This window comes from Callorhinus ursinus, unplaced genomic scaffold (genome assembly GCF_003265705.2).
Source record: "Callorhinus ursinus isolate GAN/ISIS: 27379988/994484 unplaced genomic scaffold, GSC_fseal_2.0 scaffold32, whole genome shotgun sequence".
NCBI lineage: Eukaryota > Metazoa > Chordata > Mammalia > Carnivora > Otariidae > Callorhinus > Callorhinus ursinus.
The window spans coordinates 6,409,901-6,437,066 of NW_027397094.1; the positions used below are offsets into that span (position 1 = coordinate 6,409,901).

General features: G+C 45.2%; 1 protein-coding gene across 19 annotated transcripts in view; it reads right to left on the reverse strand.

The window, feature by feature from the left end:
- SGMS1 (sphingomyelin synthase 1) overlaps positions 1 to 27,166 on the reverse strand; it is a 266,979-nt gene that overhangs the window by 36,130 nt on the left and 203,683 nt on the right. The window contains exon 1 of one of the 19 annotated variants that reach the window (XM_073878951.1): positions 16,580 to 16,692. The exons of 17 other annotated variants lie outside the window; for them this stretch is intronic. The gene's annotated coding sequence lies outside the window, so the exon portion shown is untranslated. Of the gene's footprint in view, positions 1 to 16,579; positions 16,693 to 21,486; positions 23,166 to 27,166 lie in introns of those variants that run through there. One more of the 19 variants, XR_012374278.1, reaches the window with a different exon arrangement.

The following is a 27,166-nucleotide window of genomic DNA, read 5'->3' on the forward strand; positions in this document are numbered from 1 at the left end:
CTCTCTCTCTATCTCTGTGTCTCAAATGAATAAATGAAATCTTAAAAAAAAAAAAAAAAAAAGAAATCCAAATTAAGTCTCAGGAACTGCGTACTAGAGCCTCTTCCAGAGACAGCAGCATGTATTAGCATGTTAGAAGCTCTGGAAAATCCTCCAGTAGGAAACTGGTTAGTAGGATTTCTCAAATGGATTTCATTGGGTCTGTTGTCCTCCCGGCCACCTCCCCAGTGACTCCTGTCAACTCCCAACGGAGCGCACTGGGCAGTAGTGGCAGAAACAAGACCCAGACTCGGCTCTACCGAACCCCAAATTGGACTGTGGAATGAAGATGGACAGATGTCCACTCCCAATCTCCCCGTCCAAATAACAACCAATGAAATGGCAGTAAAGCTCAAGATATCCCAGACCTTGCAAAAAGGTTGGGTGTTCTCTCTTCCGTACATCCACACTGTTTTTGCACTGCCTTCTGTAACGTGTCTGTCTGCAACGCCCTCCTCCCCCCCCCCCTCCCCGGGCCAAGAGACCAGGAGCGACTGGGGAAGGGCTACGGTTTTGAGCATCCACAGAACTCACAATGCAAGGGCTCACTCGACATCTGCTCATATCTCAAGAAATGTCCCTTACATCTATCAACATGTAGACGGTGGAACAGAAAATAAAATCTACTCGAAATGCCACTGATACTGAAAACTGCTTCAGAACAATTTGGATGGTCAAGGAACATGATAAGGTGGGCATTCTTCAGAAATAGGAAATCGGAGTGGACCTCTGGCCATTTGAGAAGCACTCCAGAGGGGCTTCGGTCGTCGCTAGGACTGCCTGGTGACAAGAAGACATGAGCCAAATGGAAGTCCTGCCAGACGGTCCTGCGGGACAGGGGATCGCTTGGTGACACAGCCCGGGCCTCACCCCGAACACTCCTCAGCGGAGTTACAGGATCAGCCAAGGGAGCCCTGCCCATCTCAAAGCAGCTAGGAGAGCTCGAAAGAGAAAGTCCTGAAGGAATGTTCGGGCCCAAGGGAATGAATGAACGGGCTTCTTATGTGGGTTCCTCGCTTCCCCCTGGCCAATGTGGGAAGTCCGCCAGGAGAGGAAACCCTGCAGAACCACAGAGACCAGACCGATGCCAACGTGTTATTTCACTCCTGTCTTTTGAGCAAACTGTCAGATAATCTCCTCTTAAGACTTAGTCATCTTTTTTTTTTTAAGATTTTATTTACTCATTTGAGACCCAGATACTGAGAGAGAGAGAGAGAGAGAGAGAGAGAGAGAGAGAGAGCATGAGCAGGGAGAGAGGCAGAGGGAGAGGGAGCAGCAGACTCCCTGCTGAGCCAGGAGCCCGATGTGGGGCTTGATCCCAGGACCCCGGGATCATGACCTGAGCCGAAGGCAGATGCCCAACCATCTGAGCCACCCAGGCGCCCCAAGACTTAGTCATCTTTACAACAGAAAAACAGCAAATGGCCAGAGACGACATGGAGCCAACAGATACACGGATGAGGGAATGCTAACTGTACAGAACTAGCCCAGGAGGTAGGAACTCCGGAGACACAGCGAGAAAAACCAGTGGCTTCCACTGTCACTCGGCCAACACAACTGTGCGCCCCCTAAGACAGGCCCGGGGCTTCCCGCCTCGTTGGCGCTCTCCATCTGCTCTCCAACAGGCCCCACATCTTCCCTCAGTGCTTCACATCGTTCCCGGGCCTGCCCCCTGCCTGCGTCTCCACACCACCGGGGCCTGTGACCAGGTACTTTCATGGGCCTGTGTGCCCAGTGCCACGACGCGTGCCAGCCACGCGAGGCAGGGAGCCTGCAGCTGGGACCCAGCTCGGCCACCTCCCTTCATGACAGAGTCCTCGAACCCCGCTGAGCCTCAGTTTCCTCTGGAAAATAGGATCAACATCAGCCTTACCCACCTCCCCGCGGGCTGCTCCTGCCAGGAGGCTCCAGTCAGGGAAAAGGAACGAAAGCTATTAATTACTCCAAGAAACTGGTCTTGTTCTTCTGGTAACGGCCTGCTTTCTTCCTGACACCCGACTGGGCCCACAGTGATGCTTCATAAATAGGGACTGAAGCTGCCCCTCCCAAATGGCGTTTTTAAAAGCCCAATCATTCCGACACACAAGTTCAAACAGCCTTCCAGATTTCACGAGAAAACAAACCTTTGTTTTTCAAGCAAGCTTTGAAGCTTGAAAATAAAGGCATAGATGCTATTTTTGTGCAGATGATGCCAAAATAGTGTAAAAGGGGGAAAAGGTCATTTATCTGGAAGTAACTGCCTGGCAGCCACTCAGTACCTCAAAGGCTACTGCTCAAAGGCAGGACTTACTCAGAGACCCCAGGGCCCAGCCGTGGGAGGAGAGGTTGGGAGAGTCACTTCCTCCTGGCCTCACACACTCACTTCAGAATAGAAGAGAAGATACCGCAGCATTTCTGAGAAGTGCTTCTACATCTAGACCCAGAAGACTGTAGGTTAGACTGAGCTCAGAAAACTACTACCACCAGCCCCATCCAGAAAAGCCATCCTGAATCCACTACTGGGAGAATGCTCAGAAATAACGCAAAGCTCAAGCCCCCAGGCTTGGTACTCAAGACTCAGAAGTTCTAAGAGAATAAAATCTTGATATTCCCCATTACCAGAATATGAGCAATGGAAGAGGAACTGGAGGGTTCATTCGTCCACAAGTCTCAGACATAAGTAAAGTGAAGTCCGGTGAGATTGTGAAGTGTCTAAACTCTCCGACACAGCAGAGTGAGTCCTGGAGCTAGACAAATCCACCATGCTTTCCAGGGCCACCCACTGCATATATTCACAGACGTCAACAAAAGTGAAGGGCAGTCTAAGAGTCTCTAAAAAAAAAAAAAAAAAAGCTTTGCAGTCCTATAGCATTAAGGGCAGGAACAACAACACATATTCATCATAGATTCCAAATCCAGCAGGGATTTCTAATGAGACCCCAACTGAGTGAAAAATAATTCTGCTAAAATAATTTGGCTCCAATTCTTAGAACAGATATTTTAAGCCTTAGTATTGTAAAAGCCATCAGATAGTATGTCACAACACACTATAAACTATTTATAGCTAATTATCAAAGCCAGCTCTCTAGAACCAGAAAAAGTAAGTTAAAGCAATTATCCTGGTAATGAAAGCATTAACCAAACAAAATAACTAAATCACGTATGAATATGTGTTTATCCTACTCAGAAAGAATCTACTATATTACCTTATTGTCTGGCATTGTCTAGAAATAAGACATTGTTGTGTTCACACAAAGCTACCATATCAATTAGACAATGAACACAAGTTTTCAAGAATTAAAATGCCAGAAAATGTATAGTGAAGCTATGAAGCGATTGCTCAGAAAATCTGAGTTCTAATAATTGCTCTGTATTTTACTCCAATCCCAGTGCCTCGGTTTCCTAAAATGGAACAATTTATTCCGTCTGCTTGTTGCATTAGTTTAGGGAATTTATGCACAACTGACAGTGCTTTGGGTAACATAAAGCAAGACATAAATATGTATGGGGGCGCCTGGGTGGCTCAGTCGTTAAGCGTCTGCCTTCAGCTCAGGTCATGATCCCAGGGTCATGGGATCGAGCCCCGCATCAGGCTCCCCTGCTTCTCCCTCTCCCTCTCCCCCTGCTTGTGTTCCCTCTCTCGCTGGGTCTGTCTCTGTCAAATAAATAAAATCTTAAAAAAAAAAGACATAAAAATGTATGAAATTATTATACTGAACGTTATTTATTCTTTGAAGATTCAATAATTTTTAAAATAAGTGCTATGAAATTAAGAATTGAATTTTTACAATTTTTTTTAAGGCACGATGGACCCAAGATTGAATGAACTTAGCTGCCATGTCAATGGAGAAACTAGAGCAAAGTTCCAGATGTTTCTACATGCTGACAGTGGCAATTGAGAGTAGAAAGTAGTGTGTGCACAATTAGTCTTTTAGAGGCATACAGTGAGCTAAACGTTCTGCTTCTTGCATCAAATCTCTAAAACACAAAAGCAGAGGTAACATGGGCTTTATACGTGAATTCTGCTCTACTAGCTCAAATAATCAACTTAGTGTAAGATCAGAATTGGGTGAGTGTGGAGGAGCTCAGACCTCTAACACGAAACTACCTGTGGGTGTCTTGTTAACGAGCAACACAAATCAGAAGTCCACATTATTGTCTTGAAACACACGAACTGCCTTTCTGTAAACACTGCAAGTCCAGATAAAAGTCTTTCTATCCCCAGAACTTTCCATAAAAGGCAGCAGTAACCTCATGGACCTTGTAGGGCAATGCAGCCCGCTCTGATACTGAGGAGACAGGTGTCCAATTCTCCTCTCACTCAATTTAGAGAACTCTGGAATGCTTTCCCTCCCATCTAATTAGCTATAGATGTTCTTTTTTCTTTGCTACTTAATACGCAAAGAGTTAACCTAAGTAGGCAGAATTCATCAAACTATATTTATTTGAAGAAAAAGAATGGCTAGAAAAGCAACTGCACAGTTTCAGCCGAAGGACCTGCATATTCACTTCAATCTACTGTGGAAGAATTTTAGATCGTTTTTGGTGTCTTAACCTTTAAATGGTCCTTTTATTTTAAATTGCTATTAGATGCAGTGTTCAAAAATTCCAGAGTCAAACTCTGACTGGCAAACAAAATCGTCCCTTAGGAAGCGGTTCCCTGAATGAGGTCTATGCTGCCTGATTTCGCGGAGGTGGGAGAGAGACAGGGCCAGGGGTCTGCTCAGGCTGTCCCCTCAGCTGGGGCCATCTCCCGCCTCCTCCACACTGTGTCTATTTCACCAAGTGTGATACCAGATTTCACAGTGTGGGGAATGTACTCTCTCTCAGCAGTTACCCTATAACTTAACCAACGGACAGCCTCCCTTTTCGCGGCCCCTCCCAAAATGACCCATTCCAGTGTGGTAGCCCCCAGTGTTCCAGACGGAAAGAGAGGAGTCTTGCCTGATGAAAGTGGTATATAGGACATAATGACAAGAAACAGGCCATGTCAACTGTATGCTGTGTATCATGGCTCTGGTCGTTCTTGGATGGTCAGAACTGTGTCATCCGTTTCAAGGAGAGTCCTACCACCACCAGGACCAGCTAATTCCTTTTCCCATACCCTGAGCTTTCCTTTGAGTCATTCCGGGACAGAATATAAACAATTAGTAGCCAGAAAATTCAAAGGATCATTTATTACAGCAAAAATTAGAAACCAGCTAAAAGTTATACAGAGAGAATTAAATAGGACATCATACAACAGAATACTAAGCTTTCACTAAGACTGGACTAGATTTCCTTTTTTGAAATTAATTAATTTTTTTAAAAGATTTTATTTATTTATTTGACAGAGAGAGACAGCGAGGGAAGGAACACAAGCAGGGGGAGTGGGAGAGGGAGAGGCAGGCTCCCCGCCAAGCAGGGAGCCCGATGCGGGGCTCGATCCCAGGACATGACCCGAGCCCAAGGCAGACGCTTAAGGACTGAGGCGCCCCAGCGCCCCTGGACTATATTTCTATAGCTGGAGTGATACATATTTATACTTTTGTCTCTAAATGGGTTACAAAAGACAAGGACACCATTTCCATAAACATAGATGTATCAAAACTATTCAAAGGAAAGAAGGCTGAAGGCACATATCAACTTCTGTTGCCTTTGGGTGATGAAATCGTCAACTAACTGCTTAGTTTTCTTCAGTATTCTAATTTCTCTAATAAACACATATTGCTTATGTTTATTCGAGCATAATCTATGTTTTTAAACATGGAGGCTGCACCATAAGATTAACACAGACGCTTCCTACGTTAGCTTTCTTTCAAAATAAGAAGTGGGCTTGCAGATTTCTCCAAGTAATTGGAACCTCTGCCTCCTGTGTATAACTAGCTCCCCAAGTCCTTCAGATTTCCAAAATATAATGGTCCCAGGAGATGAGCCAAACCATCTACAAAGATAAAGCTGAAACCGGAACCCAAGTGCATCAGGACATTCCGGTCTCAGATACTTCACATCATTCCGGAAAGAAAACAACAACAAACCATCAGAATTACAACTGTTCTAACGTCTAGGTTGTCAATGCCCGTCTATCCGGGTATCTACAGCCAAATGTAAAAGACCGTTCGGAAACTCTGCCCTCTTGTCATTACAAGGAAAACCTGGCAGACCTCTAATGACAACTGTAATCACTATGGCTTTCCCCTGGTGTTTCATTCTTAGAACCCAATTACCAAAACTCTGAAGATGATCTATTTCTACTCAACTGACTAATAACTGCCTACGTCTGAAAGCAGCAGGGCTATTTTAATATTCATCTGGTTCATCTGTGGTCCCTGAACACAGACTCAATGTAGCAGCACTCCAGAATGTCAGGATATAGTCAGTGTTTGCAAGTTCCACCAGCCCATGTGGGCAGTGAGGACCTCACCTGCCCCAAGAGGCCTGGGAAAGGCTCCCCATTTGCTTCTCCTTTAGTTTCTGCCTCCAGTATTTCCTTACTTTACGGCCTTTCCCTGCAAACAGTGGACCGGGGCTATACTCATGCTCCCGTGGGTGGGAGTTTTCCTCAGAAACATTCATCCCCAGCTGTGCTTTCCCGCCTAGAACGCCTTTCACACCCCCTACATTTGTCCTTGAAGGACTAGCACCTTCAGGAAGCCCAGCTTCATTTGCCTCTGAATCTTTTGAGCCTAACACACACTACATACTTAATAGATGTTTGCTGAACACAATACGAATAAAAAAGAACGCAAAGAGGGGCGTCCAGGTGGCTCAGTCGGTTAGTGTCTGCCTTCGGCTCAGGTCATGATCCTGGGGTTTTGGGATCGAGCCCCGCATCGGGCTCCCCGCTCGGTGGGGAACCTGCCTCTCCCTCTCCCTCTGCCCTTCCCCCTGCTCGTGTGTGCTCACAGGCACTCTAAGTAAATAAATAATTTAAATAAAGAAGAATGCAGAGAGGGACCAAGTGAAGTGTACCTCTTTGTACATCAAGCACATAAAAACCTATATAAATACAACTGCTGGCATTTTAATACCAAAATGAGTTTCAAAATACAGAGAAGGGGACTTCCCATGTACCAAAAAAGGAGAAATCTCAAAGCCAGAGTGGGAAAGATACAAGCCAATACACTGAGCCCAGAGGGTACCGGCGTTGGGCCCCAGGGGCCAGGGGCTGGGGTTTTATGATGCAAGGGGAGAGGACATGGCCTGAAGCCAGATCCAGACAGGCAGCTGGAACTAAGACCCTTGAATCAAGCCAGAATCCCTTTAGGACTGGAAAAGTTGGGCCTGTGAAATCAGTCCATGATAACGCAAACTTCAAACTCACAGGACTTGGGTGGTGTGGGTCCCAGGCCAAGAAATTAATGCAAATACAAAAGAGAAGTAACCACAAAACAGCCTCTTAGAGACCTTTCAACAAGCAAGAGTTCACAGCATTCCCATGGAAAAAGTAATCTCAGCTAAGGATGAACAAGAATTGAAAATTATGAATCACATGAGGAAATAATCCACCACAAGGGAGAACTTTGGCAGGTACGACACACAGGAAGTTTGCCAGACCATGAACTTGAGAAAATAAAGTAAGTCAGGAGAGGCTGTGACGAGAGTATACAAAAGAGGTTTAAAGGAAAGCTGAAAACTTAATGAAGGAACAAGACATAGTAGAAAAAAAGACAGGTGTGTTTAAAGAAGTGCGGGAAGGGGCACCTGGGTGGCTCAGTCGTTAAGCATCTGCCTTCGGCTCAGGTCATGGTCCCAGGGTCCTGGGATCGAGCCCCGCATCGGGCTCCCTGCTCCGCGGGAAGCCTGCTTCTCCCTCTCCCGCTTCCCCTGCTTCTGTTCCCTCTCTTGCTGTGTCTCTCTCTGTCAGATAAATAAATAAAATCTTTAAAAAAAAAATAATAAAGAAGTGCGGGAAAAGCCCAGGCCTGTGACTGACTGATGCCCCAGGAGGAATGGGCAGAGGAAAAGGGTTAAGTGGGGTCATGATGTAAGGTGTACACATTTAAAGGCAACAGACAGATTTTTTCAAACCCCCAAGCTCAAGTCAGCTAGCAGCCACATCGTCTTGTTTGGAGGAGGGAGGGAGACAGAAAACTACATGCAGCCAATCAAAAGATGAAGCAGAGTCAAAAAAAGATGTCTAAGTGAACATATGTGCTAGTTTCCACTGCCTCTTCAAGCTCTCCTGAAATGAGCGCGCAGGGATGTCTGAAAAAGAGAAAGCTCTGAAGAGACGAGGAGAGAAAGCCGGGCAGCAGGTGGACTGCAGGTTAACTGTCGGCAGACCCAGGAAGCAGAACCTCAGCCCATAACAAGGAAGGGTGGGGAGCAATGTGATTTATGTAACAGAAGCCTTAAAAATGAGGAGCTGGTGGCACAGGCACCTTACAAGATGGGGGGTGAAGGTGGGGCTAAAAATAGAAGGACTGGTTCAAACACCATTTAGGAAGTTCCCTCCAGCTTCTCACTACGCACAGCTGAAAAGCACCACCCACCCGCCCTGGCTGAGAAGCCTGGACCTGTCTTCTGTGGAGGCAGGGGACGAATAGTCACCAGGGTAGGGGGCACCAGACACAGGTGAAAGCTGGGGCGTCGTGGGTGCTTGGCCCTGGATTTCAGCTCAGGTCACGATCTCAGTGTCCTCGGATCGAGCCCCACGTTGGGCTCCACGCTCAGCACAGGGTCTGCTTGGGATTCTCTCTCTCTCTCCCCCACCCACTCCTCTCTAAAATAAATAAATAAATCTTTTTTTTTTTTTTTAAAGAGAGAGAAAAAGCGGGGGCATCGTACTAAACAGGGACTGAGTAAAACAGATGCAAACAGATGTTAATATGTCAGCCCTGCCCCAACCCTTTAACTAAGTAAAACAGATGCAAACAGATGTTAATATGTCAGCCCTGCCCCAACCCTTTACCTCATTAGACCCCACAACACTGGCTGCCAGGGTGGAAACTTCCAGGCAGGTGAAGAGATCAATGTTTTCCGAACCCCAGACATTTTACGAGAAAAGAACATGGATCGTCTTGCATTGAAATCCATACAAACAAGATTCATGAAAAGCGCTTCCGGACAGCAACTTCAGTGCTTCCTTTAAAATACGAATGGACAAATAAAAATGAACAGATGTTTGAAGAAACGCTCTGATAAATATGAAAGTCGGAGCTTAAAACAAAACAGAACACGGAAGACACAGATGAAGTAGGGAAGTACGATGTTAAGAAAAACTAATATTCACATCCTCAAATGGGTGCTATGAACAAAATGACACACACACAAAAAGGCATTCGGAGAATTTTAAAAAGAAAGCTCTTCGTGAATTCATGGTAAATATGAAAAATTCACTGTATATTAAGTTGGAGTAAAATCTCTCAGTAAAAAAAGACAGAGATGGAAAACCGAAAGAAAAGGTAAAAGCATTAAACATGGAAGCTAGGAAATTCCGTATGTGAGGAGTAGGAGCTCGTGTGAGGGCACAAGAGAAAACAGATTTCTCAGAACTTAAGGGGGTAGGAACGGCCAGGTGGAAAGCGTTTGTTCAATGTCCAAGAAGCACGGCTGAGAATGTAAGATCTGTATGTTCCTGCTGTTATTATTCTGTATTAACAAATTACTTTAGGGGCGCCTGGGCGGCTCAGTCGGCTAAGTGTCTGCCTCTTAATCTCGGCTCAAGTCTTAATCTCAGGGTCATGAGCTCAAGCCCTGCGTTGGGCTCTGCGCTGGGCCTGGAGCCTACTTTAAAAAAAAAAAAAATCATTTTAAAGGAAAAAGGGAAGCAAGATCTTGAAGGATGCTCTGCCCCACTGCCTGCCGCCACCTGGTGGTGCTTCCCTCCACCTCTCCCCGCCTGCGCCTGCTTCCCGCCTCCGTCCTCAACCTCCTCCCTACTGGCACAAAAGCCGTCTTCAGCCAGAAAAGCCACTGCAGACTTCAAGCCCAAAGACCGCACTTCTTGGTATGAAGGAAAGAAGGATATGCAGCCCCAAGACAGGCTGCCTTGGTAGAAGGTTTACTTTCAGGTGAAGGCAACTGAGAGGAAGCAGAGGCAAGAAACGCTCTCTGCCCTTCCCCCAGCTGCCCAAAATCGGACACAAATTTGTAAAAGTCGCCCCCACCCCTCCACCAGGAATAGCAGAAGTGAATCCCAGGAGACAACTTTAGACTCAGCCCAGAGGAATTTACATAAAAAAACTTAGATTTCTTTTCCCGTGTAATTTGCCTTCTCACACTCGCTGCCCTACATAAGCTCCAAGTCTTTTAGCCTTTGTCTTGCCTCTACTAAGAAAATTTATTGTTCTTTTATTAAGATGCCGTATTCACCCAGGTTCTTCTCCTTCCTTCAAGTTACTCCTCCCTAAACGCTCCCGTGTACATCCCATACACCTTCATAAACTCCTTTGCTTTACTCCAGTTAATCCGTGTTCTGTCAGTCTAATTTATGGGGCCCCAGCCCGAGAACCTGAGATGGTTAGAAGAAAAGGGGATTGTTTCCCTCTATACGGTATCTAAGAGTGGAATTTTTATTGCATTTTTAGTCACACTGCTTGTAATCAGCAATGGTGCCTCTTTAATACTATATAAACACCCAGAATAAAAGTACCATGAGATTTAGACACATTTCATAGGCAGTAACCATTTTCCCAAGATTTTCTAAGTTCAGATTTCAAATATATTGTCCCCTTGTCTCATACACCATGAAAATGTCCTGGAGGGTTTAATATTTCAGTTTCTAAACTGCTTCTCTCCCAGAATGCTTCTGCTGCCCAGAAGTGCTTAGAAATTCTTACTTAGATGCGTGCTGATAATCTGACTCAGAAGTAGGGCCATTTTTAATAATCTATGGGCTTTGGAAGACCCCCTGGGGCCCAAATCACTATGCATAACAGTAAGATGCAACTAATTTAAGGTATACCTTTACTGTTTAAATTGGGGACTGCTTAGTTGACAGCAGGCTGAAAGGACAGAACAGTTTCCTGATTAATCTAAAATAAAAAATCTTATCTGCAAGGAAGTGGGGTTTTTTTTACAGTCCCCTGAGGATTAGAAAGACCACGGAACTCAAAACTCTTCCATTTCAGTGAGAAAAAGTCTACGCAATCTATTCTAAACTTACACTTACGGAAATAAATGTAACTCACTGAGGTAAAAGGAAAGCTAATTTAGGGAACATGACCCTGGGGCATAACACCATGTTCCAAAATTAGCAACAACTCACAGGCCCAGATAGGAGAAATCAAGTTCAAGTCTATTTCCAAAAATAAATTTCTAATACTTCTATGGACAGTGAGAGGAGTGCAAACTATTTTCAGACTAGAGAGCACCCAAAGGGGTACATTCGAAGTTGATGGTGCTTCCATGTGCATCCGCTGGACAGCCTTTCCCATGAGGGCGGTGCCCGTGAGCCCACCATATTCTCCCACAAAACGCTCCACCGCCCGGCTCCAGCCCTGGACCCCTTCTGGTCTCCTGGAGGAAAACAGAATCAAGGATCCCGAGAAAGTAAGTGTGGGTCTCCTCTACCTTTATTCCCACGCTCAAAAAAAAAAAAAAAAATGATGCATGAAGTGTTTCCCCCACCCCACCAAACACAGTTATGCCAACTCAAAAAATGAGTATCCATCAGTGCATCAACTTCTCCCCAGTCACCATTGGCCATGACGCCTTGATTCTACCTATTGATAATTTCTTAAAACTTCCAGGGCCTACCTTCAGTGAGCTTTTTTTTCTCGTAAATTAAAAATGTTTTTTGAGTATAGTTGACACACAATGTTACATTAGTTTCAGGCGTGCAACACAGTGATTTAACTGCACTTCTTCATTAACGGATCAATGGCTCACAGCACCAAAGCCTGGCTGCAAAGAAGGGGTGACCGTTATCCATCAAACTGGACGGGGTCGAAGCACAGCCTCAGCTGAAAAAGGGCTGCAGAGCTAGCTTTGGACTAAGGTAGAATACCACCAGGGGGCAGCAGAGAGTCCGCAAACACACACTCTGGGCACCCTCCCCGAGAGGTAAAGGATTGGGGGACATCCTCCAACGAGATCCCTTACCCAAGCAATACAAGGAGGCAATCCAATTGCAAGAACTAGAACCTCTCTGTCTTCCACACCCCCAACTGATGTTCCTCCCACCATACCCGCCTGATTCTAACGCGCATCTCGAGACCCCACAATCAACAACGTAGCCACGTCCAGTTCTAGGGAACCAAACTACAAATCAGAGCTATCCTGCATCTCACCCAACAAGACAATCGCTTAGACATTTAGTCTTGCTTTATATAACAACTTAATAAGCTTTATTCTCTGGCTACTGTAACTTAATGCCACAGAATTAGAACCTTGTACACAATGGACCCCAATCTGTGAAGACAGCTGAATCGTAAAAACATTGTGTCAGGGGTGCCTGGGTGGCTCAGTCAGTGAAGCATCTGCCTTCGGCTCAGGTCATGATCCTGGAGTCCTGGGATCGAGCCCCACATCGGGCTCCCTGCTCAGCGGGGAGTCGGCTTCTCCCTCTGACCCTCCCCCTCTCAGGTGCTCCCCCCCACGCATTAAAAAAAAAAAAAAAAAAACCATTGTGTAAAATCACCGAAGTTGTAAAACTAGTTAGCAAAAGGCGTGGTGAAAAAAAACAAGATCTGAACAAGTACAGCAAAGGATACTGTTCATGTGGTGAAATACATTCTCTTTTTAAACAATTTTTGAGGACACTTGGCACACGATGTGACACGAGTTTCAGGTGTATGACAGTGGTTCAACCCCTCCGTGCATCACGCTGTGTTCACCTCAAGTGTAGCTCCCCTCCATCACCTCATGACACTGTTATAGTACCAGTGACCCTGTTCCCGGTGCTGAGCCCTTCACGCCCATGGTTCACTCCTTCCGTAACTGGAGGTCTATACCGCCCACCCCCCTGCACCCCTTTTGTGCATCCCCCACCCGTCTGTTCTCTGTTGAGATACGTTCTTTACTCTCAAAAAGCTTCGAGTGCATAATCCTGTGTGTTATAGTGAAGTACATTCAAAATGGGTCATAAGGTGTTCTCTCAAGTTCACATGCATTTATGAAGCCTCTAACACCAACACAAATGTGACGCCAAGTGCAGGAACCACAGCCTTAGACAAACCACCACAGAAACACCAGGAAAAATACTTCATAAATGAAAACACCGGGCAAAACACCTTTTATGTCACAGATCGCAAGTACAAAGAACTCTTAAAAAATCAGTTAAGGAAAAGAAGACTTAAAGATTACAAGTAGGCCAATCACACACACACACACACACACACACACACACACACACACTCACACACACACACAGCCAACCAACAAATGTGGAGGAAAAAAAATTCAATCTCACCAATTAAAATCAATTACAGCTACTGAGTTGCCAAAGATGAAAAAGAACCATAATTAAAAAAAAAACCCAGCATCCACATGTTCCGTCAGTCCCATCTCTGAAGTGTATCCTGAACCCATTCACTTCTCCTTCCTTCCATGCAACCACCTCGGCTCAACACCACACCTCGGGAATTTCCGCCTCGACCTCCTGTGCTCGCCGTCGACCCAAAGTCCAACTGCATTCTCCATAAGGCGGCAACGAGAACCTCGTCAAGTCAGTGACTCCCATCTCTGAAATCCTGCAGCACTTCCCACTGCTCTGAGAAATAAAACCCACGCTCAACTGTTATGCAGCTTACGAGACCCTTCCTGCCCTTGTATCGCCAAGTGCCACCCCTGCACACTTCAGTGACGTGAGTCTGCTTCTAGTTCCTGACGGCCCCAGGACATTTGAACAGTCACTGCTACCTGGGACACGTTCACCCTCTTTCTCACTCAACTTCCAGGCTTCCACTCTTATGTCATCTCTTCAGATAAGCCTTCTGTGACCATCCCCTTACCTACATCATCTCCCTTAGTGAGTGTCTTTCTGTCTTACCACAATGGAAGCCCCGTGAAGGAAGGTCCTTTGCTATGTTTTTCCACTACTGTATCCCCAGGAGCCAGCACAGTGCTTGGGACCTAGTAGGCACTCAATATGAATCTATGTTCCACAAATGAAAAAATAAATACTGGGTAAGGAAGGCAGTTGCCACTTTCTAACTCTAAGAACATAGGTCTTAAATCCAGATTCTTCACAGTGTGACAATAAACAGATTATGCTCTTTAAAACTCATTTTCTGGGGTGCCTGGGTGGCTCAGTCGTTAAGCGTCTGCCTTCAGCTCAGGTCATGGTCCCAGGGTCCTGGGATCGAGCCCCGCATCGGGCTCCCTGCTCTGTGGGAAGCCTGCTTCTCCCTCTCCCGCTCCCCCTGCTTGTGTTCCCTGTCTCGCTGTGTCTCTGTCAAATAAATAAATAAAATCTTTAAAAAAAATAAATAAATCTCATTTTCTCCCACCTATAAAAAGCGAATCCATAAAACACATCATCAAAAAAAGTCATTAAAAAATAAGTAATCTCTTAAAAAGAAATACAGCTAGGATTTTCAGATGGGAAAACACACATCCTTTAATCATACCACTTCTTTCTTTAGTAGGAGGAGAAAATGACACTGAGCTGTACTGGCTTAAGAACTTTGTTAAACATGCAAAAAGAATCGGCCATCCAACTGTTATGCCTAAAAAGGAGGTTCAGAGAGGTTTCTCAGTTTTTATTCTTTGCTGTAGGCAAAGTAAAGAGAAAATCCAGAGTCAATGCCACAATACAAAAACCAAACGTATTCAAAGAAAATCTACAATTTCATAGTTACACAATGAATTAAAGTAAAATATACTTTTTTCTCCCTCTCCAAATTATAAACACAGTCATTTCCCACCTAAAATGAAGCCCTTACATTTTTTCAAAGTTACCAAAATCCCCCTCGAGCATATGTTAGGTCAGTGGGAGAGAGAGTTGCATCGTGGGAAACAGGAGGCCTTACAGGCGTTTCCCAGCGGCTTCGGAAAGAATGAGACCTTGTAGATTCTTACAGATGGATTGTTCATGCCTCTGTAGTCGCGGCTGAGGCCTGGCTAGGGTAGGACAGGAGACCCAGGCAGACCTGAGCAACAGGCGTTGAGATGGCAGGCTGCTAGTTACTCCTCACCTAACAGAGCCGGGCCGCTAGAACAGAACCACAGATGTCAGTCCGGAGCTCTGTTTTTGGGTTTTTTTTTTTTCTTTTAAGATTTTATTTATTTATCTGACAGAGAGAGACACAGCGAGAGAGGGAACACAAGCAGAGGGAGTGGGAGAGGGAGAAGCAGGCGTTCCACCGAGCTGGGAGCCCGATGCGGGGCTCGATCCCAGGACCCTGGGATCGTGACCTGAGCCGAAGGCAGACGCTTAACAACTGAGCCACCCAGGCACCCCAGGAGCTCTGTTTTTTTAATGCCCAGATCATGGAATGCTCATTTTCCCCCCAAATTCTGCATTCATTAACACCTAAACCGTCTGACAAAAGGTCAGTTTCACATACAATGAGAACATTTTGTTACCATAACCTGAAATGGTGGCCTGGCTCATTGAGAGCATTTCACAATCTTGTCAAATGAGCTACAGATGTAAACTATGGGATCAAACAATTTAACTTCCAAATGTCACGGGTTATTTCAGTATAAAAGAGAAACAAGGAGCAAGGGAAACTATGGATTTCATTTGTAAAAGGACAAAATAGCAGTTATGAAGATCGAAGCTGGAAAATGAGTAAGAGTGGCAATTGCACACTACGTTTGAGGGAAAGAATCTCTCAATAAGGAGGGTATTTAGCAACTAAAGATGCCGAAAATGGCTTTCCAAATTATTTCTGAAAACTACATTCTTACCACAAAGTAACAGAGGCAGTCCATGGGTGGCTATACCGTATCTGGATCGCGCTCCACACCTATGCCAGAGGAGTCAAGCCACACACAGAACGCAGGACCCTCACACCCAAAATAAGTCCTGCTTGCGTAGACCTCGGGCATGTTCTAGAGAAGCCCTGTTCATGAAGAGAACTTGTTGATCAGCATTCAGAGAGCAGATGACCCACGCGCTCTGGCAAGGGCGACAGGCACAGCAACCTCGCTGAAGACGCAAGCTCAAATTCACCTTCTATTTATAATCCTAATGAGCTCTTCTCTTCGGTATAAACAGAGCCAGCACTACAGAGCTAAGGACTGAAAATTATACCCATCTATAAGAGCCAAATCACGTCATCAAAATAAAACCAAACATTTATTAAGCACGTACTAAGCATTAAACAGCGTCTGGGGCATTCTGGGAGCCCCAGGAACGCTCACCATGGCTCCTGCCTAGCTAGGTTCCTGTGTCCCCAAACCAAATTCCGATTCTTTTCCAAGCCTACTCCTCTCACGTGCCTTCTCCAGTCTAGCCAACTGCAATTCCACATCGGACAGACTCAGCAGGCAAATCCCCTCTCCTCCCCTCCCATGCAAACCATTAAGGCCAATGCCATCAGGCATAAGACCCACCGGACTCAAGGGCATATTCGTGTACTAATCAGAAACTTTTATTCAGAAGTCCCCCACACCAGCATGAAAATATATAGTCTGATGAAGGAACATCAAAGCAGTGTCCACAAGAAGGAGAGAATAATGCACTGACCTTGGAGTTACTTTATTATTCCCCAAATGATTCAGAGTTTTGTTTCTAAAACTCATCAATGTCCTGAGCAGCCGTTCTGAAAAAGTGTATCTCCGACAGTGAGAACTGATGGTCTGGGGAGAGTAACACAGAGAACACGACAGGTGGGATAAATGGGAACCAAAAGTACCAAAAGTGTGGAAGAGGAGATAAATACAAGGCATGTATGTAAGATTCAGCATGAGCAGAAATAATTAGATAGAAATCAGTTAAGACTGTCACAACCTTTATGTAAGGTAATGTGACACTATTTACCAAAATCTACTACCTACTTTATATGTCACAGAAATTCTGTTTCTAAAAATCTGGCTTACAGACATAAAAATGAGTCAAGATGTTGGTTCAAAAGCATTCACTGCAGCTGTGATTTTAGAGCAGAAGCATCTAAACATGCTTCATTGTGATCTGGCTAAATAAATGTGGAACCTCCTCACAACAGAATACCATGCAGTCAAGAAGGAATGAAGCTGATCTGCAGATACCAACATGTCTGCGATACAGAATTATGTATTATTTTCATTCAAAAATGCATGTATTTGGGGGGCGCCTGGGCAGCTCCGTCGGCTGAGCATCCAACTCCTTACCTCAGCTCAGGTCTTGATCTCAGGGTCCCGAGTTCAAGCCCCACTGTGGGCTCCACACTGGGCATGGAGCCTACTTAAAAAAATAAAATAAATAAAATAAAATAATGTACTTTGCCGTATAGATGTACACCCATGTGTGTAAGCACAAAAAGTCTACAAGTACACACAATCAGAGCCCATGGGACAATGGGGATGGAGACTGGAATGGGTGGGGGGCCTCATTTGTTTATATGTGATTTCTATGCAACAATCATGTACCACTCTGTGTTTTAAAAAAAATAAAGATTACAGAGAGTACAAGAGGAAAAGGAGAAAGAGAGGAGGGAAGGGAAGAAAGGTTACTGAAGAGTTGGTTCTCAAGGCCAGCATTAATGTTTGTGTTTTAAGATATAAATGCCCATGTGGGAGCAGCCACCCAAGCCAGGCGGTTCTGGACCTCACCCTCCCTGGCCGCCGCCTCTTCATGGGGCTTCGGGTCCCCTGCGTCTTTGGAAACCCATCCAACCTCGCTGGCAGGGGAAGCTCTGGTCAGAACGAAAGGAAAACAGAGCAGCCCCCGGCAGGCTCTGCTAACTCACCCGTCCCAGAGCTGAGCTGCACCAGAGCAGAAGACAGACCTTCTCTCTAAATTCTCTGGAGCCCCTGGGCGCCCGGGTGGCTCAGCTGGTTGGGCGACTGCCTTCGACTCAGGTCATGATCCTGGAGTCCCGGGATCGAGTCCCGTATGGGGCTCCCCGCTCAGCGTGGAGTCTGCTTCTCCCTCTGACCCTCCCCCCTCTCATGCTCTATCTCATTCTCTCTCTCAAATAAATAAAATCTTTAAAAAAAAAAATTCTCTGGAACCCCTGAGGTTAAAACTGTTAGATTGTTGGATTGTATTAGACATACATACCTATACCTTTTATATTAGGTAACATTTACATGGTGGTAGGCTTGGGAATTAAGAGTGGAGATTCTATTTAATTGATTTTTTGACCTGTGGCTCTCAGCTGGCCCCAGTCCATCTCTGGGAAGAGTCCCCATATACAACAAGAAACTGACCAATGGAATCAGTAACCTTAAGGAGCAACCCCTTAAGGAGCAATGCTACACCATGGTAAACAAGTATCTTCTTGGAAAGTGTGCAAGGATATGGAAAGTTACATGTGCTATTGCTGCCAATTTCAAGCAAGCTTCTGTGCAGTCTATGCATGGCTTAGTCATGGTTTTGTGATGTCTGTATCATAGAGAAATCTACCTGGCCACCAAACTGCTGACAGTTACCCCTGGTGACTTAACACTCCCACTTTCCGTTTCCTTCTTATGGCTCAAAATTTCATATCATGAACACTTAATATTTTTCTAATAAAAGACTGTAAAAATAAATAGCTGTTTGAAAGATGGATGCCCTCCCCCAACACACACCCATTCCATCTCCCACCCCACCCGCACCAATAATCCCCCAACACACCCCCGAATCCTCTGTTATCAATGGCAACCTAGAAAGGGGGCCCCGAGAGCTGCCAGACTGGTTTGAGCAGACAGATCTAAGTTACAGCTCTTCACAAAACCAACCCCTGAAATCATTCTGGTCTCACGGACTCCCTAGGCCTGTCACCCTGGGCTTCATTTTTATGAGCTGCCCGTTCTACCCCAGGACTACGGGACTCACATGCCAGTTAGGGCAGCACCATTGTACGCCGGCTGAAACAGGATCAGCACACGGCTACCTGCTCTCTCTAGTCCCCCGAAACACCTAACACTTGCAAATCAAAATAACAAAGGTCAAAGTCTTTAGGAGCAGGTTGTTAACTACAGCAGGAGTTACACACAAAGTGCAATGGCTTCTTTTTTTTTTTAATAATTTTTTATTATGGTAATCACCATACATCATTAGTTTTTGATCTACTGTTCCATGATTCATTGTTTGTGCATCACACCCAGTGCTCCACGCAGAATGTGCCCTCTTTAATACCCATCACCAGGCTAACCCATCCCCCCAGCCCCCTCCCCTCTAGAAACCTCAGTTTGTTTTTCAGAGTCCATCGTCTCTCATGGTTCGTCTCCCCCTCTGACATACTCCCCTTTTCTTCCTCTCCTGTTATCTTCTTTTTCTTTTTTCTTAAAATATGTTGCGTTATTTGTTTTAGAAGTACAGATCTGTGATTCAACAGTCTTGCACAATTCACAGCGCTCACCGTAGCACATACCCTCCCCAATGTCTATCACCCAGCCACCCCATCCCTCCCACCCCCGACCACTCCAGCAACCCTCAGTTTGTTTCCTGAGATTAAGAATTCCTCGTATCAGTGAGGTCATATGATACATGTCTTTCTCTGATTGACTTATTTCACTCAGCATAACACCCTCCGTTTCCATCCACGTCGTTGCAAATGGCAAGATCTCATTCCTTTTGATGGCTGCGTAATATTCCATTGTGTATATATACCACTTCTTCTTTATCCATTCATCTGTAGATGGACATCTTGGCTCTTTCCACAGTTTGGCTATTGTGGACATTGCTGCTATAAACATTGGGGTGCACGTACCCCTCTGGATCCCTACATTTGTATCTTTGGGGTAAATACCCAGTAGTGCAATTGCTACATCGTATGGTAGCTCTATTTTCAACTGTTTGAGGAACCTCCATATTGTTTTCCAGAGTGGTGGCACCAGCTTGCATTCCCACCAACAGTGTAGGAGGGTTCCCCTTTCTCCGCATCCCCGCCAACATCTGTCATTTCCTGACTTGTTAATTTTAGCCATTCTGACGGGCGTGAGGTGGTATCTCATGGAGGTTTTGATTTGGATTTCCCTGATGCCGAGCGATGTGGAGCACTTTTTCATGTGTCTGTTGGCCATTTGGATGTCTTCTTTGGAAAAATGTCTGTTCATGTCTTCTGCCCATTTCTTGATTGGATTATTTGTTCTTTGGGTGTTGAGTTTGTTAAGTTCTTTACAAATTTTGGATTAGCCCTTTATCTGATACGTCACTTGCAACTATTTTCTCCCATTCTGTCGGTTGTCTTTTGGTTTTGTGGACTGTTTCTTTTGCTGTGCAAAAGCTTTTTATCTTGATGAAATCCCAATAGTTCATTTTTGCCCTGGCTTCCCTTGACTTTGGCGATGTTTCTAGGAAGAAGTTGCTGCGGCTGAGGTGGAAGAGGTTGCTGCCTGTGTTCTCCTGTAGGATTTTGATGGACTCCTGTCTCACGTTTAGGTCTTTCGACCATCTGGAGTCTGTTTTTGTGTGTGGTGTAAGGAAATGGTCCAGTTTCATTCTTCTGCATGTGGCTGTCCAATTTTCCCAACACCATTTGTTGAAGAGACTGTCTTTTTGCCATTGGACATTCTTTCCTGCTTTGTCAAAGATGAGTTGACCATAGAGTTGAGGGTCCATTTCTGGGCTCTCGATTCTGTTCCATTGATCGATGTGCCTGTTTTTGTGCCAGTACCATACTGTCTTGATGATGACAGCTTTGTAATAGAGCTGGAAGTCCGGAATTGTGATGCCGCCAGCTTTGCTTTTCTTTTTCAAGATTCCTCTGGCTATTCGGGGTCTCTTCTGGTTCCATACAAATTTTAGGATTATTTGTTCCATTTCTTTGGAAAAGGTGGATGGTATTTTGATGGGGATTGCACTGAATGTGTAGATTGCTCTAGGTAGCACTGACATCTTCACAATGTTTGTTCTTCCAGTCCATGAGCATGGAACGTTTTTCCATTTCTTTGTGTCTTCTTCAATTTCTTTCATGAGTATTTTATATAAAGTTTTCTGAGTACAGATCCTTTGCCTCTTTGGTTAAATTGATTCCTAGGTATCTTATGGTTTTGGGTGCAATTGTAAATGGGATCGACTCCTTGATTTGTCTCTCTTCTGTCTTGGTGGTTGTGTATAGGACTGCCACTGATTTCTGTGCATTGATTTTATATCCTGCCACTTTACTGAATTCCTGTATGAGTTCTAGCAGTTTTGGGATGGAGTCTTTTGGGTTTTCCACATACAGTATCATATCATCTGCAAAGAGTGAGAGTTTGACTTCCTCTTTGCCGATTTGGATGCCTTTGATTTCTTTTTGTTGTCTGATTGCTGTGGCTAGGACTTCTAATACTATGTTGAATAGCAGTGGTGAGAGTGGACATCCCTGCCGTGTTCCTGACCCTGGGGGAAAAGCTCTCAGCTTTTCCCCATTGAGAATGATACTCGCTGTAGGTTTTTCATAGATGGCTTTTATGATATTGAGGTAGGTACCCTCTATCCCTATGCTCTGAAGAGTTTGATCAAGAAAGGATGCTGTACTTTGTCAAATGCTTTTTCTGCATCTATTGAGAGGATCCTATGATTCTTGTTCTTTCTTTTGTTAATGTATTGTATCACGTTGATTGATTGGCGGATGTTGAACCAGCCTTGCAGCCCAGGGATAAATCCCACTTGGTCATGGTGAATCATCCTTTTAATGGACTGTTGGATCCTATTGGCTAGTATTTTGGTGAGAATTTTTGCATCCATGTTCATCAAGGATATTGGTCTGTAATTCTCCTTTTTGATGGGGTCTTTGTCTGGTTTGGGGATCAAGGTAATGGCAGCCTCCTAAAATGAGTTTGGAAGTTTTCCTTCCATTTCTATTTTTTGGAACAGTTTCAGGAGAACAGATATTAATTCTTCTTGAAATGTGTGATAGAATTCCCCTGGGAAGCCATCTGGCCCTAGGCTTTTGTTTGTTGGGAGATTTTTGATGACTGCTTCAATTTCCTTCGTGGTTATAGGTCTGTTCAGGTTTTCTATTTCTTCCTGGTTCCATTTTGGTAGTGGATACATCTCTAGGAATGCACCCATTTCTTCCAGGTTATCTGATTTGCTGGCATAGAGTTGCTCATACTATGGTCTTATAATTGTTTGTATTTCTTTGGTGCTGGTTGTGATCTCTCCTCTTTCATTCATGATTTTGTGGATTTGGGTCATTTCTCTTTTCTTTTTGATCAGTCTGGCCAGGGGTTTATCCATCTTGTTAATTCTTTCAAAGAACCACCTCCTAGTTTCGTGGATCTGTTCTACTGTTCTTTTGGTTTCTCTTTCATTGATTTCTGCTCTGATCTTTATTATTTCTCTTCTCCTGCTGGGTTTAGGCTTTACTTGCTGTTTGTTCTCTAGCTCCTTTAGGTGTAGGGTTAGGTTGTATATTTGAGACCTTTCTTGTTTCTTGAGAAAGGCTGGTATTGCTATATACTTTCCTCTCAGGACTGCCTTTGCTGTATCCCAAACATTTTGAACAGTTGTGTTTTCATTTGCAATGGTTTCCATGAATTTTTTTCATTCTTCTTTAATTTCCTGGCTGACCCATTCATTCTTTAGTAGGATGCTCTTTAGCCTCCATGTATTTAAAGTGCAACGGCTTCTTACTAAGAAGCACTTTAAGAAAGTGCTTTCTTAAAAAAAAGAAAAAAAGAAAAACGAATGCTTATAGCTTTTATTTGCAGGTACCCTCTAAGTATACAATTATCTGTTTCTCTCAGCAAAAACTCTGGTTAAGTTTATTGTACCTCTATTTTACCGGTGAGGACAAGGAGGCTCAGAAAGGGATTCCAGGTTAGATCTTTGTGCTACAGTTTTAATTCCATTACATCAATTATCCAGAATTTCTCACTGAATTATGTGAGATGAACAAAGCAAACGATCCACTTTTTCCTCTTACTAAAAAGACTTCTGTTGCAATTCTATTTTATCAGGATTTTAAAAATTTATACAGGATTTTCTTGCAAACTTGTATTCTCATGTTTGGCCTGAAGTTTTAAAACAATCTTGTTCTTGGGCGCCTGGGTGGCTCAGTTGGTTAAAACAATCTTGTTCTTTCAAACCATGTTTTTTTTTCCAAACCATCGATCTTTTAATAAAGCAGGACAAAGGATGGTTTTCTTTTTGTGTCATTTGAATTAAGTGGTGTAAGCATCACGTGCGAAACTGTGCCAACTGTACAGAGAAAAGTCTGAGAGAGCACCAAAAAGAGAGAGAAACACAGTATCTGTAATTTGGAGACACAGGATATAGAAATTATTTGAAAAAAATCACAACGGCTTTATAATGAATAGTTTCCACTTTCCTCGGTAAAAATTACATAAACTTTGACTTGGACTGCGCTTCATGTGATTTTTTTTAATTGCCTTAAATATAAAATTCTCTTAATACTGTTTCACATACACACACAAAACACATATATATATATATAATTTCGTACTATTAACGTTCATTGTTTTTTTCTCAACAGGCACAGATGCCCTTTTGGAGTGTGGTCACGGCTGCTCTCTCTCGCATACACACTTAAACCTGAGGCAGCCAAGAGCCCGGTGATTCCAGTGGGCACTGGAAGGTCCAGGAATGGGTTCGAATTCTCCCTCCTTCCTTCACTAACAATGCTACCATTTGTGTGATCTTGGGTGGGTTACTGAACACTCAAGCTTCTTGTTTCCTCATCTCTAAAATGAGGATAAATAATATCGATCTCACGTGGCTAAAAAAAAAAAAAAACTTTTTTTTTTTTTGTCTTTTTGCTTTGAAACAATTTGAAATTTAGGGAAAAGCTGCAGGAATGGGACAGAAAACAGAGGTAAACCCTTCGCCCGGCTTCCTTTCTGTGAGCAACTAAGATGGCCAGAGTGCAGTTATCAAAACCAGGAAACTAACACTGCTGTGTTCTTAGTGACCAAGGGACAGACCTTATTTGCCTTTCACCAGTGTCCCTGCGCTGTCCCCCCAAACGTGGCCGTCCTCAATTGGTCCTCGCGCTTCCGGACCTTGACCCCACTGTCCGCAGGAGGTACTCTGTAGTGTCTCTCAGATGTTCTCTAAAGATCAGCTTGAGGTTGTGCATTTTTGGCAAGAACACCTCAGGCTACACTTGTAGCCTCTTTGCGGCATCGCAGGACGGGGCACACGATGTCCCCATGTCTTATTACTGGTAATGCTAGCAGCTGGTAACCTCGGAGAACTGTTTACAAGCCATGGTCCCGGCACACAGTACGTCCTCCACCAACGGTGGCTACGACCACGGCGAGGTTCGGGCTAAGAACACAAATTCTGGAATCAGGTAGATGTGCGTTCTCATGCCCATCCCACCAGCTCCTGCCACGTGACCATGGGCATAACTCCCCCACCTTCCTTGGGTGTAAAGACAAAACCACCTGTGAAGTTGTCACAAAGCCACCACCACGTTCTGAAGGCGACAAAAGGAGAAAACTCAGGTAAAGCACTCAGTGCCTGGAAGTCGAGAATGTTCCAGCAATCGCTATTATTACTTTGTAAGGCAGTTACTATTTTTCTGCAAAATAAGCACTGTGACTTAAGGAAATCTGAGATCCAGGGGAAAAGGCGAGTTTGGGGCACTGCGGGGGTAGGCTGGAGGGCTGTGAGGTGGGGGAGCACAGAGCCTCTCCCTGCAGCTGGCCACGGAGGGCCGGCCCCCCCATCGCTCCCCCCCAACCCTGGTAAGGTCACCACCCCTCCCCTGCTGAGTTTGAGGCTGCCACACAGGACATCACATTTTTTTCTTCTACAGCTGTCCCTACTGGGTGTAGATTAGTGAAGAAGGAAATTCAGGACACCTACATGTGGGACTTAGAATCTATGATGAGACAATCCCCCCCTTTTTAAAGACAAATCTAATCCCAAAGGAACCAGAAAATAAACGTCAAACTAACCCTGAGGGGTCTGGATATGCAAGCGGAAACTTGAAACACTTCTTCATCAGAGCATATGAAGAACCATAAAACCCATCACTGCACCACAGCCTTCGTGGATTTAACCTCAGCTTTGGGAAGCCACGTCCAACCTACAAACACACGAGAGTAACAAGAGACACACTTGTTGCTCTGTCCTGCGGCTTAGCTGTTAATTGCCCAAGTACCAGGGCAATAGCCATCCGACAGAGCCAATGCTCTGGCTCCCAGGGGCCCCGGTGACCTCTAACTAACTTTGAAGAGCACTGAATGTTCAGAGGGCAGTTTAAGCCAAGAACTGACCAGGATCCAGAACCCAAGGCCACGGGCGCCTGGGTGGCGGCCTCTTAATTTTGGCTCAGGTCATGAGATCGAGTCCTGCGTCGGGCTGTGCCGTGGGCATGGGGCCTGCTTAAGATTCTCTCTCGCCCTCCGCCCCTACCCCCACTCGCATGCTCTCTCTTTAAAGAAAAAAATTATATATATCCAAGGCCCTTCCTTAGCACGCTTCTGTTCTGCATGTGGAGCGGAGGTCCACTACTAGCTTTCTCACTTCCTGTTCTTACCTCCTGGGGCAAGGAGGGAGGTGAGAACAGCGAACACTACTCAGAGCTTACTAGGATCTAAGCTTTTTACAGACACACTCGTTGAAAGCAAAAAAGGAGTAAGAATCGCTATGGACAGGGCCCCAGATGTTAGCTGAGGTGCTCGAGGCCACACACTGGAATGGGCTGCCAACATCGGGCTCCAAGCCGGAGTGCCCCACACTCAGGGGCGTGCACCTCCAAGCGAGGATGCTGTCCCTTCCCTTCCCTTCACACCGTGGAGTAATGCTGACAGACGATTCCAGAATGTGTCTTCAGGTCCTCGAAGTGAGGGGGCACTGTGACCGCACGCCTTGTTATTACCGACAAATTCTTCTCCCTTCTTGACCCACCACCTCGGGAGCACACTCAGGGGTCACCACCCCTGGCGGTTCCTAACACAGGGCCCACCTGCCTCCTCCACCCCTTGCCCAGGCTAGCGTGTCCACCGTCCACACCCTTGCTGCACATCTGGGAGTCAAGGGCAGGTTTCCTGTCCAGAGCCCAAGCTGTGGACAGACTTCCTTCTGGCCCCAAGTGCCCCTCAAGCTCCATCTGTCACAAAGACCATTCCTGAGCACAAGTCACATCTGCAACAGGGGGGGTGACATCAGGGGACAAACCGCCCAGGAAGTTCCACAGTCTCGCGGTTCCTCGACCTCTTAGGCAAAGGTATGCAAACATGACTGGGGTTCTTTCAGAGAGCCCCTTTCCCAGGTTGAAAGCCCCTCCCTAGCTCCTACCCCCAGCCCCCAGGGCTCCAAGCTCTGAAGAGCTTCCCACCTCCACCCCACATACACAGCCACGACCCGTTCCCCCAAAACACATTGACGTGTGTCTGTGTGACCGTATTTACCTTATATTATCTCTTTCCCTGCCGATTACAGAAGCAACATATTCCCCTTGTGAGACAGTCAAACACAGAAGTGCATTCAAGTGCAGGCAGGCAGGGCAGGTGAACAAGCCGCCATCCTTCAGATAGTCTGTGCTAACAATGTGAGGTGCGTCCCTCAGGACTTAAAAACAAAAAATGCAAATCTAATTGTTAAATGAAAAAAGTGAGGGGGAGATTTATACGTATTGTATCACGCCACTGTGTGAAAGACAGGGAAGGAGACAGACACACAAAATATCACTTGAAGGCTTCAACGCAGTCCTTACAGACTGACCCCGGGGAGTGGACCTGAGGGGCGAGGGTGCGAACCACCCTGTGCCCGTGAATTCTCCCTTACCACCTGAATGTGGAACCACGTGAATGTACCATCTACTCAAAATATTGGTTATTGAAGTTCAGTATTACAAGAGAGGAAATTACTCATTAAAAGACCCAGACCGTGCCTAGCATAGAACAGGCACTCAGTGGCTACACAAAATGAATCAATCAATGAGTCTAACGAGTTTAACGTAACAGGAATTGGCCCTCAACTGGCACATGCGGTCTTAAGTCACCTACAAACACAACGGGAAAACCAAGAAAGATGTCCCTGATCTGTTCTTACAGAGCAATGGTATGAACAAAGAGGGAAAGAGGGTTTAGATATCATCTGGCAACTGTAACATTCTGAACACTTTCTCCCAAGACTCCCGCAAACAGAGGGTAGACACAGCCACCCCAGGGTCTGGGTGCACAGGCCCTAGGGACCCTACGTTAAGAGGGCGATATTTTATGTTCACGGTTTACCTTAAAACCC